At 51.7% G+C, this 14,661-nt stretch overlaps 1 protein-coding gene across 2 annotated transcripts in view; it reads left to right on the top strand.

Moving 5' to 3' along the window:
- The window catches only part of GNAO1 (G protein subunit alpha o1), a 139,455-nt gene that overhangs the window by 92,100 nt on the left and 32,694 nt on the right, over positions 1 to 14,661 (top strand). The window lies entirely within an intron of this gene.

Raw genomic sequence — 14,661 nt, 5'->3', positions numbered from 1 at the left:
TCTGGCTCTGAAGAAATGTTGAGTGCCTCCTCAGTTTCAGTTCAGACCCATTTCTAAAGATAATTCATCCAATCTGTTTGCCTCCACCTAGGCAAGGAGGCTAAAGCTTTTCCTCCCATAATTTCAGTCAGGGCAGCTGTTGCTGTCAGGCAGAACATTCCCTGGCCCTGCGCTGGGGCTTGGGCATTGTCAGTAAAACATGGTTAAGGGTTAAGCACAAGGAACAAGCAAGCACAGAGCGATCGGTTCCCCAGTTATACCCTTGGACATTTTGGTGGTCAGGGAGATAGAGGCTTCCGCAACAATGACAGGGGAATGCTCCGTCCGTTCTTCTGGCTTTCACAATATTCCCTTCACCAGCTGACTCATGCACTTCTGGAGTTGTTACTGCGTGTTTGGATTGCCTGGCACCGCTGCTTAGGGTTTTCCTGGGTATCTATCAAAACACGATCCCAAGCACCGGCGTAGCTGATGGTTCTGTTCTAATCATCCCCGGTCTGCACCAGCTCCTCCCATCCAAGCTGGCAGGGCAGTTCAGGAGCGCTGGATTCTTTCTGCTCTTGCGGTGCTGCGGCAGAAGGCGAGGGGATGACACATCACTTGGCACTGCCCAAAAACCAAATGGCAAGCCTGCAGATGTGTGGTTGGTGCCACAGCATCCTACCCAACCATTTCTCACCACGAGCGACTGCAGCTTACTGATGATCCTGACATTATGCTGCCCTTTAATCACTCCTAGGTGGACATCCATGTTTAATTTATATTTCATTGCCTGTATAACAAAATCAGCCTTTTCTTGCCAGCATTTATTTTTTTTTCCACAGAAGAAGGGTCAGATGGCATAAGCATACCTTTAGAGATATAAATTCTGTAAAACACCAGTCCTAATTGCATTACAACCTTGTGGAAAATTCTTCAATTGTTTTAGAGCCAATTACCTTGAAGAAAGTATTTTGATTTTCCTTCCATGCAAGAGAGCAGTTGAAAATAATAAGCAGAGCCCTCCCAATGTGACCAGCTGCTGGGCAATTCATCAGCGAGAGCTCAGAAACCACCAGCAGTTTCTCGGCATCAGCTGAAGAGGCTCTTGTGCTGTGGCATTCACAGTAAGGCCAGTGTGTGGTTGCAGCCCAGCAAAATTAATTTCGGTGTCTTTAACAAAATCTCTTGGATCTGGAGGAGAACGCACAGTGCTCCTTGCCAGGGGAGAGCTGTGCTGCCGCTCTCCGTAGCCACGCTGTGAGTCGTGCCAAGGCTGGACCCTTGTTTTTTCTAGGCTAGGTCAGATGGTGAAGCTGGAGAGAACAAAGTCCTTCGCGTTTAGGGACCTGCTGCTGTTTAGGAGCCTCTGGTGGTTCCATCACCAGGAGCAGGGATGCTGTCGCAGGGCAGGGCACTGTCACGCGTCTTGCGGCACCTCCAGGCCCTGCTGCCACCGCACCAGATGGTGATGCAAGCGAGAGCTCAGTTGGCACTTATTCACGCCCAGTGGACTCCCAGTGAAAAGAGGCAGAAGGCAGATTTTTCATTTAATCCTTTAATGCTTTGGGGTTGTTTTCTTCTGCATGAGTGAAAGATTTGAGACAGTTTTCTATTTTTTCCCCCACCCTGGGAAAGGGCTTATCTTTATTGACACTGATATTGGGTTTAAAACACTAGCAACTACAAAATGTGTTTTCATTAGGGCTGGGAAAAATAAATTCCGGGCAAGAACTGTATCTGAAGTTCCCCAGCGTTTGAGAAACAGTGAAGGGCAGTGAGCTGGGCTAGCACCGCTCCTGTTTCAGGCTTCTCTTGGTGTTAAGCCGTAGGGACTGGTGTTTCGCTTGCAGGAGGGAAGAGTGCTGCAGGAGTCAGAGATCACAGTCCACAGCTGCTTGGCACACGTCGCAAAGCCCGAAGGCACCAAGCAACCGGGTCTTGGTTGGCCAGCACAGGTGGGATCTATCCATAGTGCTTTTCAGACTCCCCGCCCGCCCCGCCACTGCCTGGCTATTTCTAAGGAACCACCGCTTGGGCTTCCTCGCATCAGTGCTGCTATTGTCCTACGTTGCTCTTCCAGTGCTTTTCCTTGAGTTTTTTTAAACGGCTGGAACAACAAGCCTTCTATTATGGCCCCTGGGAGACCAAGTCACAGGCTAATCAACAGCCTGCAAGAGCTAGCAGCGTGGCTTTTATTAGTTTGTCATTAATTTCACTGAAAATAGATTTAATATTGTGTATTAGCCTAAACAAGAAGGGAGTAATAGCTCTTCTCTCCTAGCAAAGATGGGCAGGAGTGCGTTGCTTTCTGCTGTCCCATGCATGCCTGCCTGATGGTGTGGGCTTCCCTGCAGAGCTTTACTTCTTGTAGGCTCTGAAGTCAGCCTGTCCTTAGCAAGGATTTCATAGCTACTGTGGAGGAACAGTAGAAAACAGTACTTCTGCGAAGAAAAAACATGATGGAGGAGGAGGGGAGGTTCTGTAAAGGGCCTCTTGGACAGCAAAAAGTAAAACTATAGGGACAGCAAGAGAAGGGAAGAGAGAGTAAGATGTAGCAGTTGATTTCATCTTTTTTCTTTACTGCATTTTTCATTGTTCCCTAAGGCAAATTTACGGATGGGTTGAGTTCCACATTCCTAATCTCTTGATTATGTTTTTATTCCTACTTCATCTCCTCTTCCTTTCTTGTCTCCATGCCTTGGAGCTAAATCTACCTCTGATCATCAAAGAGTCTGGGCACTGCTGATGCCTTTTTCTTCTCTAGCCAGTTTCTGTCTGTGGAAGCACATCTGTGACCCACATTTTGCTTTCAAAATCAGCAAAATAGAGGTTTCCAGCTGGTTTCCTTCATCTCCTCTTTTGTTCAGATTTTTAAATTGTCTTATGTTTCCTAGCCCCGAGTTCCTAACCGGCCTGGTCAGGGGAGTACAGTGCATAGGGCAAGTTTGATCGTAACCACCCAGGGATGGGGACCTGCTTTGAACGGCCTCCGAACTTTGGGGCGGGAAACGGAGCAAATGGAGCATCCACACGAGCACCGGTTTTCCGTGTGCCTATCCAAACGGGCACAGGCCTTGCAAGATGTGTAGGCAGAGACAATTTGCAAGTACACAGACACAAAAAAGCCAGAATCCATCTCGAGTTATTCTCCTCCTGCTTCCAAGTACATTGAAAGATAATTTGATAGTGCCAGGGCTGTGAAACTACCGTGAAAATGTAAAATATTTCAGGCCTGCATTCAACCCATCCTTCTTCACACATATCAGAGGTGTCAGGGCTGGGAAGCTTGTTGTCTTTGGCTTTCTCCATAGGGAGTGAAGGGAGGGAGAGATGCCTCCGGAGAGGGATGCAGAGCTCGCTGCTCGGTGAAGAAAGAGAGATGCAATTGTGTCTGCTGCTCTGCCGTGGCTAGCCGCAGCCCTGACATCTCAAGTCTGTGCCAAATACCAAGCCCAATCTGGGCAACACTTTGGTCGCTCCATCTTCAGGAACTCCTCTGGCAGTGCCTGATAGAAAAGTGGCACCAAACTCAGAATGAAATACCGCAGTGCCTCCCTTCTCACCCTGTCTCGTGTGGGACTGTTTCCTGATCACCTTTCCTTGCAATAGAATTGTCTTTGCGTGATGGTATCACCTTCCCTACTGGTACTCGTTGCATCCCACATGCCAACACACACTTTGCATCAAGAAAACAGTTAAGGAAGCAGAGCCAGATGTTGTTGTGATGTGGGGAACGGCTTCCAGACTGAGCTTCGACAAGGCAGCATTGGAACAGGATGCCCAGAGAGGCTGTGAAATCGCCATCCTTGGAAATACTCAACGCTGAGCCACCTGAGCTGACTTTCAGACTGAATTTAACTTTGACGTTAGCCCTGCTTTGAACGGGAGGGTGGTCCAGATGATCTCCAGAGGTCCAATCCAAACTGGTGAAGCCAGCAAGGCAAACGTTTAGACCATGGGACTTGTGGGATGTGGGCATTATGCAGAACTGTCAGGACATGATCCTTTTTAATGAGCTGCAATTCTTTCTGGCTCTCTCAGACTGAAGAAAGGAAAATTATAGGTCAAGGTTTTGCATTAATATTCCTGTCAGGTGCGTAGATTCCATTTTCTCATCACAGCTTTTGCATTAGAATATCGTTTTCTGCGTGCCCATCTTACTCGTGCCTGTCACTTGTGCTCCCTTGCATTTAATTGGAGGGAGCAGCAGCATAAATGGAACAATCCAGTTAATTGGGATGACTTGCCTTGTGCTGTTTATTGAACAACCCACCTTTGTGTCCTGCAGCCCAAGCACCAATAAAGCAGATAGAGAAAATACATTGCAAGCGGAGATGTAGATACATTTGTTTGAATTTATGGTTTAATGTACCCCCGTAAGTAAATATGCCCACCAGCTTTGAATAATTAAGTTCTCCCTATGATAAGCAAAACAGAGCAGCTCGTAAAGGCCAGAGCTGGTTGACTGGAATGACCAGCCCTGCTCAGTTCCCACAAATGGGATGCAAATAGATTTCCAGGGAGGAGCAGCTCTGCGACGTTTGCTGCTGCCAGCTCTGGAGCAGGGCTGTTTCTGGTGGAGACAGGGACAGGCTGAGCATCGGGGCTTGGCCTTGGTAGAGGTCTCAGGCTTTGTTATTATCCTCATAAATTAGGGAATCGCTGTCATTATACGGCTACACCTAGGGGTGAGTGTGAGCTGGAGGAAGAGCACAACAGGAAAGACATTGTCTTTGAAATCAGCTGGATGTTTTCCAGCATCTCATTCTGTTTTCATCCACTTGGAGACCCAATTTCACCAAAATTTGGTGCAATCTCTCCAGGAGCTGCCTCTGTTGGCCCAAAGCAGAGTGGAGACCGCATCATGGTGTCTTGAAGGTGGATGAAGCAATGCCCACCTTCCCATCCCACCAAACAGTGCCAGGAGAGTGTGAGGACTGAGCTTCCTCACTGGAAAACTCACTCACAAGCAGGGAGAGCAGAGATCTGCAGGACTCTGCATAACACAGCTCCATCTTAAGACACTGCCTCTTCTTATAATGCCCACCCTGCCTGGCCCCTCTCGGACACCAGCACAGAGGAGAGCTCCACCAGACTTGCTCTCTCCTGGGGCACAGCTTCTCCATGGGGGAGAGGCCATGCAGAAGCTTAGTCCCAGATCCAGGCTCTTCCCTTTACCCTTTCCAAGCCACACATGCAAGTCATCATGGAAAGGGGGAACTGTCTCAAAAGACATTTCCTGGCTGGAGCTCATGCAAACTCCAAAGAAAATGAAGGAGAAGGAAAAGCAGGAGGTCCTGTCCCTTGTGAACATCAGTTTCTGAAGGACTATGTCCCCTCTAGGTCTGTGTGAAGGTATCTGAGGTGCCATCACCTCCCTGCTTAACTTGTACAGAGCTGGGCTTTAAAGCAGAGTTTGTGGCAGCACCCAGAAATGTGGGAACACCCAGGAAAGCATTCACCAGCTGAACCAGAGCTCCGATGCTTTGCTCGCTGCCTTTCCATCTGAAATAGCAAATTCTGCAGCCAGCTCCACTAAAAACTCAGCTCCTCTTTAGATACAGATCTTGCAGGCAAAAACTGGTGGTATAGTGTTGTCACTTCCCCCCTCCAAATCCTCCTTTTCCCCAGAAAAATCTAAGAACTGTCTGAAGAGACCCAGGAGATGACAGACTGTACTGTGAGGAGGAGCGGGAGGGTTACTAAGGTAGTTTGTTCCTCAGGGACAAAGCTGTAGCGGTACCTGCTACCTCCCTGCTGGTTTTTATTGCCGCGTCGCATCCTAACAATGTTGTCTTTGGCCTGGGGATTAGTAAAATCCTGACATCTTGATTAAAGAAATTGCTATTTAATGACCCCCGATATAAATCAGGGCTGTCCCACTTTTGCCAGAGCTCCCACTCAGAAGGGCAGGAGCCGGGCAGGAGTTCACGCTGCCTGGAGGAGGGAACGCTGCCAGAATTTGGGAACAATCTCTTCTCTTTTCACATTTTGCTTAGAGATGAGGAGCAGCCAGCACCACCGATAAACACAGCACAGAGCACTCACCCCCAAGGAAACTTGCTGAACCGCAGTCCTGAACCCTGGATAATCTGTTCTCATCGCCGAGCGACAGACCCAACAGGAATCTCTTCCTGCCTTGCGAAGGGCTGTGGGTGACAGATTCGGTGCAGAAAGATTTGACTTTTTTTGGCTGGGTGTTTGTGTATTTTTAGGCTGAAATGTCCTTACGAAACCAGCTGGAGCTGGCAGGCTGCCACCCAGGGTTGGGGTTGGGGTTTGTTTTTTCTTTTTGTGCCGTTCAGTTTGTTTTCTCACTGCTACCCCTGCTGCTGGCCGCGGCCCCCCTCTCCCACCAGCTCTGCCTTTCAGCAGGGAGCCCTCATGCCCTGCAGCTCACCCGTCACTGCGGTCTCCTGCCTTTCACCCCAACCTCCGTGATGTGGGATGCAGTGCTGGGATGCAGCTCCAGAGCCAGGGAGCCCCAGCTTCCCTCTGTCTTCCCGCACCTTGCAGTTTGACGTACCGTGCACCCCCAGCTCCGCTGTCACAGCCCACCCTGCACGACACCCAGCATCCCTCCTATGGCGTGGGGGCAGGAGATGGGGTGTCCCATACCAGCGATGCTCTCGGGGCATCCTCTTGCTGTGTGAAGCTCCTTAGGGAACTGGGCAGCTCCAGCTAGGGAGATGTCCCTCTGCGTGGGTAATTCCTGCACTGTGCCAGCTCGTCAGCACCCAGGCTCATGGGTCACAAGGGACACGTGGCCAGGTGGGGACCGCTCTCAGCCCCGTGGATCTGCAGCGTGTCTGCAGGCAAAGCTGTCAGGAGGCCACCGTGCTGCAGCGCTTCCTCACGCAGCTGGCGTCGGTTCTGGCACCGTCTGCGACACGGGGAGGCGAGTGTGGCAGTGGCACGTCTTTTCCTGAGGTATTTGCTGTCTATTTGAAAACCTTAAATGGCAAAGAATGGCAGGAACGTGGGAATTTCTTTGTAGCCAGGCTCCGGCACGGAGCAAACGGTCTTCCACGTGGGTCAGCAGACACCGGTGGCAATGGCGTGATGGGGAGCTGCTCCCCCCAGGGGTCCTGTCCCAGAAATCAGAGAAGCTCCATGCTCTCAGGATGCAGTTACCTCCCTTTCCCCATCCCTGTTTTCACAGCCACCAGCCTTTCCCTGCTCTGGGTTTTTCATGCTCCCCTCCCCAGCCGCAGCCCGCAGGGGTGCAGTTCCTCCGTCGGTCACCCCGTCCCCGTTGTACACCTGCTCAGGGGGTGCCTGTGCCAGGGCAGCGCGATTCATCACGCCCCACAGCGCAGTGCAACATCCCCAAGCTGGGGTGTTTAAGTTTAGGAGTTAAATCCAGAACCAATCACGAGTTTAGCTAAAAAGCCCTCGTTTTTCAATATATATTAAGACAACCATTGGAAAATTGCTTTTATCTGCTGCTTCCTAAGCCCTCTGGCTTAGACTTTAAAGCCTTTTGTCTGTGAACAGGAGAGCTGGAAAGTCCTTTTTTATTTCCTTAAGCAAATAGTCCATCTAATACACAGCCTTGAGGGGCTGGGGCTTTAAGAGAGAACAAAAATGAAATTAAAAAAAAATAAACGTAGCAAACATTTCAACACTTGCCATAAAATCACAGGATTTGGCGGTGATGGGGATGAAGCACCCAGAGCTGTGCCTGCGAAGGGAGGGTGGCACAGCCCCCGGTAGGAAGGCATAGCTCTCCGGGGCCCCCCGAGAGCCCATCGAGCCCGTCGAGGTGCGGGTTGGAGCTCCTCGTCTCGGTTCTGCAACGGGGGTCATAAAGACGCCCCTCTTTATGATATGCTGAGGTCCACAGTGGCGAGAGCAGCGAAGGTAGCGGCAGAGCAAGGTGGGAGCCCGCTGGGTTGGGCGGGCGGGCAGAGCGTGGCAGGGGGTATCTAGGGGAGCCCCACGGAAGCAGAGTCCCGGCACGAAAGCGCTGCCAAAATCAGGATTCGCCTGGCGGAGCCCCGGGCACTGATCGTTTTGCAGACTAATTGATACAATAGCTCTAATTAGCCCTGTAGCAAACACCACTTTGTTTCTTGCTTATCCAGGCCAAGCGCTGAGCCAATATTCAACCCCCAGCCATTGATACCCGACTGCTTTTGGGGTGGGAAAGGGGAAAATACAGGGTCTCTTTCTCAATACGGAAGACGTGGCTGGGGCTCGGCAGCGTGCGCTGTGCGTACGGTGGGGCGTCTTGGAAGAGCCCCGGCCCCAGGGGCGTTGGGCCGCGGGCAGCGCGGCCGGGCGGGCGGGAAGGGCCGTGCTCTCCCTTGGGATTTCATGAGCGGCCCTGTGGAGAGCGGCCGTGCCAGGGATGACCTTCCAGCCTCCTCCCTCTCTTGGAGACCCGAAAAGGGGTTCATACCCGTTTCTTCCCAATGTGCACGCTGATGGGACCGTCATTGATTTGGGCAGGGGAACCAAAGGCAGCTGAACATGACCCTGCTGCGTTACTGCCTCACATGTCACTGTCCTGTATGTGCCAGGCACGTGCCCAGCCGGCACAGTGAGACAGATACTGTCTAGGCAGATTTTTTTACCTTTCCTGTTATTACCCTCTCAGGGTGATTCTGCATGGGCTGTTGTCGATGAGCACATGCTCACTCCGCTCGGCAGGCACGGGCTCCGGGCAGGACTGCTTAGTCCGGTTGCGACAGCACTGTTTGGAGCAGGAGGCTGGAGTACAGCAGAGCGAACGCTCATCCTTGTGCCAAAAATCCTCGTGCTTACGCCTTCCCCACCTCCAATGTGTTTAATGCATTTAAATGTTTGAGTGCCTGGAGAAGGCACCTCCTCAGAGGTCCCTGGGGGTCTCTTCTGGGGCTGAATTTATTGGGAAAGAAGAGGAGAAATGGCATGCAGCCTGGTTTTAGGCAGCACCTTCTCCGTGCTCCTGGGAGGGGAGGGAGGAGACACAAGGGAGAAAGAAACCAGGCACAAGCCGCACCGTGGAGCCAGGCCAAGGCAGCGTCAGCTCGGGTTTTGGCGGTTAGTCCAAGCCTTGCTGGGGATTTATGATGCACTTTGCCTTGCTGTAACCCCTTCTCTGCTGGGCTCTGTTGTCACCCCAGTGCTGAGGAGCAGGGTTGCTGGGAGCACGAGCACTTGGAAAGAAATTCAGTGCTCCAAAACCACAAGCGCAGGCTGTGCAATACCGCGTGAGCAGCCACCGTAGCTCTGAGGCTCTGACAGCACGGTTAATGGCACAAAGCAGCATTTCCCAGTCCCTCGGTGTTGCTCTTGGTGCGTAAGGTTTAACGATAGCCGAAGAACCATTTCCAAATTCTCGTTCAGGAAAAAGCCAGCCAGTACATCCTACCGAGCAGCGTTAATGTCAGTTTAAACATTTTCAGTTAAACAGTTCCATGGTCTCGTGATGCCCAGCATGAGAAATACTGCGCCACGGAGTGTGCTGAACAGCGAGGCCAAATCTGCAATAGGCAGGAACAGGAGACAGAAGGAGAAGAAGGAAGCTGACACTGGCCAGCAGCTGCGGAGAGCTGGGAATTGGTAACCGAGTCCGGGTAAAAATCTGTGCTCAAACTAGACTAAAGTTGGATGCAGGAACTTTGCATTAAGAAATCCTCAGTGGAGTATCTCATACAAAAGTACGTAAACAAAGAAATGACACAAATATGGAAGTTACAGATGAACTCAGGAAAAAAGGCTATGCGGTTCTACCCAGAAGCTCAGCTGCCTGTGTCCTGCCCAGGGGACCACCCCTAAGGATGTAAGAGCCTCTTCCCACCCGCGATGAAGAGCTGCATCCCATGGTCCAAAGCCTCGACCGAGTCCCACCTGCACGCAGTGGTGGCAGTGCCAGTTCTGAAGGTGACAGAGGGGAGCTTTCAGCGCAGGACACCCCAGGCGTACCCCTGGGCAACGTCTTCCCACCTATGGCTGCTCCCTGGGCAGGGCTGGATGGGTTCCCACTTGCCTGTGCTTCCCAGCACTGGTGGAGCCAGCTTTGAAGTGGAGCACATCAGCAGGACAGCGACGCTTTTGCAGTGACAGTGGGGAGCAACCGCCTTTGCTCCGCGGGAGAGGAGAGCTCCTCTCTGGCCATGTAGCCCTCATTAAGAGGGAAAACCTGAAGAAAAATTGGACAAAATTCAGCGTCTGTCTTTAAACATGCTACCTTGCATCCGCTGCTCCATGTTCCCATAACAACAGAGCCACATTACGCACCTCTGTGGTTTCGGCTGCAGTCCCCCAGCTGCTCCCTTCGCGCCGCAGCGTGGCACATCACGTTGGCTCCCCGCCGGCGCACGCCAAGCCTGGCTGCCTTCCGGCACGTGGGAGATGATCCTGGGGAACATTGGCTGCCTCCTCCCTGGCTCCTTCCTCCACACTTCTCCACTGCTCGTCCTCCTCCTTTTCCTTCACGTATGTCCTAAGTCTCATCAGTCCAGTTCTCAGCCCTAGAGACAAGTGGGTCATGCAGCGAGTGCGTGAGGAAGACCCAACACGAACAGCAGACTTGGGTGTGCAAGGCAAGGCTTAGCGCCAGCAACGGGGCAGATGTGAGCCAGACCCATCCTGCAGCCTTCCCTGTGTGGACATCGGGGGCACTCCTGGGGTTCTGGGGGTTATTTTTATTTTCACTTCGCAGTGGGAGCCAAAAAGCTCTTTGTTTTGAGAAGCTTCAAACATTGATTGGATACGGCTGCTCCTTCCATCAGCTGGTGCAGTGCCACCAGATGAATAAATCTCGCATGCAGCTGTAATTACTGCTTAGCTTGTGTTAAAATGCAGCGTCATTGATCTGCAGAACTCATCAAAACCCATATAGGAATGCATGAAATTACATGGGCTGGAGCAAAAAAGTACATGACAACATCCATTTTCAGCCTGCTTTGTTCACCAAAAAAAGAAAAAAAGCATTTATGTATCTCGATTCTAATTCTTGGGTTAACTTACGATTTAATCACCAATTGTAACACCATTTTGCCGGCTGCTCTTCGTGTAGGGAATATATTTCTTTCTCATAATAGGCCAGGAAATTTCTACCAGCCTTTCAGTATCTACCCCTACATGGGCAAAATCCCTTTTGAAAGCATGGAAGAATATTGCTGAAGAGTTGTAGAACTCAGTATGGAAAGGTCTTGTGGTTAAAGCTCCTGACTGCGATTTAGGGAATCCAAACTGACTTCCAGGTGCCATCACAGACTCCCCATGGTGTCCTCAGGCAAGCCATCTATCCCTTTAATTCTTATATTCCTCCTAAAGCACGTGTGATTAGGAACATTTTCCTGCTCCCATGGGAGGCTGGAAGGACACATCAGTTGTGCTTAACATGAGCAGAGGTGCTCCAGCAGCGGGGCGCAGAGGGTGGTCTGGGTAAGGGCAATGCTGTGCTAGCCAGCCATCTGCTTGAGATGCTCTCCTCCCCTTCTGTGGCCAAGAGGCAACTCAGCAAAAACATTTGTTGGCAATAAAGTCCGCATCGTCTGGAAGGACTCCTGATGTTTTCCAGACCTAATGCTGCTCTGGGTCAGCTCCATCCTCCCACTGGAAGCAAAGTCCTCCTGAGTTGGTTCAAACTTCTCCCACCAAGCAAGGAGGGACTCCTGGTCTGTCCACCTGCAGTAGCAGCACCTTGGCCTGCGGCTCGCTCCCAAGAGACACGGTCACCGGCAGGTCCATGGGCAGACAGCAGAGGCCATCTTTCTTGTTATAAAGCCTGCTGCTGGCAAGGATGTGTCCTCAGGGCACCAGGGAAAATCTCTGCACAACCTCAAGTGCAGAGACAGCAGCTGTCCCCAGCCCTCATGGAGGAACATGCCTCCTCAGCTCATGTCCCACACCAGCTCTGTGGCCAGGCTGTCCCATACAGAGTATCCCAAGGTGATTTTATCATGCACACATCCCTGGTGCTTCTCCAGCTGAGCACGGGGATCAGCCCACTCCTGCTGAGAGCCAGGAGCAACCCAAACTGCTATTAGGAGGCTAACCTTCCAAGGGTTGGTGACAGGAGGCTGTGACTACAGCCCTCTCTGAGGTTGTTCATGCCCATGAGAGACAGAGGGAAAGAAGAAGTAGGTGGCCAGCAGGACATCTCGTCAGCCCAGCCCAGCCCAGGTGACAGCCTTCCCCAGTGGGAACGACAGAGCTGTTTTGATACAGAGCAAACAAGTCTCCTCCTAACAACAATTCAGCTGAACGTTTGCTAAAGGGATAAGGAACTCCATGAATTTTCCCTTACACGTCTCTGCTGCTGGATCTGGCCTGGACTGAAACCAGAATGCTGCAGTCCCACAAGCAAAGCCGTTCTCGGAGGAGCCTCAGCCTGACGGGCGCTGGGAAGGACCAGAAAGTCCATTTGCTTAGCACAGATTTCATACGCCCGAGAGAGCCAGCCATGTCTGCGATAACGAAGACGTTTTTAGCGTGCAGCCAAGGGTAAAATTTCCAGGTTTTGCTTTTGCTAGCTGTGGGTCACATCCATCCGTGGCAGAGCACTGGCTGGTTTTGGTACCCACAGTTCCTGGCAGGGATGCTTAAATGGGATTTGAAAGCGGAAGTCCCTATAGCTTGCTAATAGGTCGGGAAAATGGACAGATGATGTTGTAGTTCAGCCCCAACGGGGACCAGACTACGCAGTCTCTCTCTCACTCCCCCCACTCTCCGAGAGAATAGGAGGAGATTTGACAAACAAAAAAAAAACCAAACATGCGGGTTGAGATTAAACAAAAAGTAAATTTAACAGTAATGACAAGAAAACAAGAGAGTGATGGAACACAAATACAGTATAATAGCTCACAACAGATCTCCACATCCAGTCTCTTCCAACTAGCAGAGCCTCCCTTCAGCACCCTCCTCACTTATATACTGAGCATGATGTCAGATGGGATGGAATAGCCCTTTGGCTAATTTGGGTAAATTAACCCCAGCTGTTAGCTAATTAGTTAACTATCCCAGCCATAGGGGCTACCAGCTTCAGTTCTCCACCCAGCTCAGGTAAATATTAACTCTATCCTGGCCAGAACCAGGACAATGAGAAGATCCAGAAACATGGTTTCCACTCCATCACCAGCAATCCATCTTCCTCAGCACGGTGAGTGTACGAATGAGGCCCCTGATTGAAGTCAGCTCCAACAGACCCACCCGGCTCTTCACAGTTGTGCCGTCGTCTGGCTATGGGCACCCTCTGTCCGCTTGGTATGAGAGCACAGATCTTGTTAACGAGTGCTTTCCTGCATAACACGAGATGTGAGTCCCTCGCCAGTGCTATCCGTGCCACAGACGGACACCCAGCACTACAAAACCACTGCAGCTATATCTATTATTTTCCTTCCAGCTTAGAAATTGAGGCGTTAACGCCACTTCCCCTCCTACCAGAGGTGTGTAAATGGATGTCCTGGGCCTTCGTGCACAGCCTAGTGAATCTCCCTGGCCGGTGGCTGATGGAGAGGTTAAAGTCCACGGGACCGGTTTCATCTGTGGTCAGAGCTGTTTGCTTTCCAAATCCTGTGTAATTAGCTCGCGAGATTGCCTTGGGGCCAACTCGAATCGCCTGCCGTGCAACGTAAGGAGCTCTGGGGTGAGCGCGAGCGAGCCTTCACGCCTCTGTCGGCGTGCTCGCTGGGGGACGTGGCTGCGGCAGGCTGGGTCTGCTCATGCCTCTCCCCTGTTTAGGCTGAGCGGCCCAGTGCTGTGCGAGTGAACCCGTCACCTTGCACAGATGCTTCCAGAGCCCCACAGCGCGGGGGCTGCATCCTCAGCTCAGGGCTCCTTCCCAGAACAAGCCCTTCATTATCCCAAACTCCTCACAGCTTATTTTTAGCCCTTCCTTTTCTTTTCTTTCTTTCTTCTTTTTATTTTACAGTGTAGAAAGCCATCAGCTCCACTGTCAGCAGGTTTATAACAGCAGTCCTGGAGCAAAAAAAAAAAAAAAAAGCATCAAACCCACTTACTCTGTTGCGTAAAGCTTTAGGCATAGATCCTGCTCGCTTCCGCCACGCCTCATCCCTGCTCCAGCTCAGCTGCTGTCCTTCAGAGCTGGCCGTCAGAAGGAAGCAGAGCCTTGCATAAAGCAAGAGCTGGCCTGGAGCTGCTGAGCCTTCCTCCGCTTCAGCCGCGGTTCTACGAGTGCCTGCATCTGCCCTGGCGTGCAGAGGACACCAGGAGAGGAGACCCTGCACAGCCGGAGCCACGCGTCATCCCGGCGGGCTTGGCTTTACGTAGCGCCGCTGGAAAGATCCAGCCGGCCCCCGTAAAAATCTTTTGCTTATAAAACAAAGGCGAGGTGCCCTGTGGTCAGCGGCTCTGCGCTAAGCAGTGATTTAAATCACAGAGGCTTTGTGTAAACAGCGGTATTGCCCAGATGAGGACACTTCTAAAAGGGAGCGCACCGCTGCTAGCAAAGCATGGTCACCAGCTCTGCCTGTGCAGCAGCTCCCGTGGGGCTGGCGTGAAATGGTCTGGGTCTCCGCGTAACATCGTGTCAAGTGACCTCTAGAGCAAGGCAGTTGTGGCCCCCTCCTTTCCCCATCTTGGACTGGATTTAGGAGATGAGGAAAACCCCTCCTGGCGTGCTGAAAGGCTCTGAAGAGCTTCCATGCAAGAATGTCTTTGGAGCGGAGCAGAGGTGCTCCATCGGGGTTGTGTGGAGGTCTGTGGAGATGTCTACAGAGAAAC

This window comes from Chlamydotis macqueenii, chromosome 13 (assembly GCF_036417535.1).
Source record: "Chlamydotis macqueenii isolate bChlMac1 chromosome 13, bChlMac1.mat, whole genome shotgun sequence".
NCBI lineage: Eukaryota > Metazoa > Chordata > Aves > Otidiformes > Otididae > Chlamydotis > Chlamydotis macqueenii.
The sequence above is the reverse complement of the archived record's forward strand: the minus strand, read 5'-3'. Positions and strand labels throughout refer to the sequence as shown.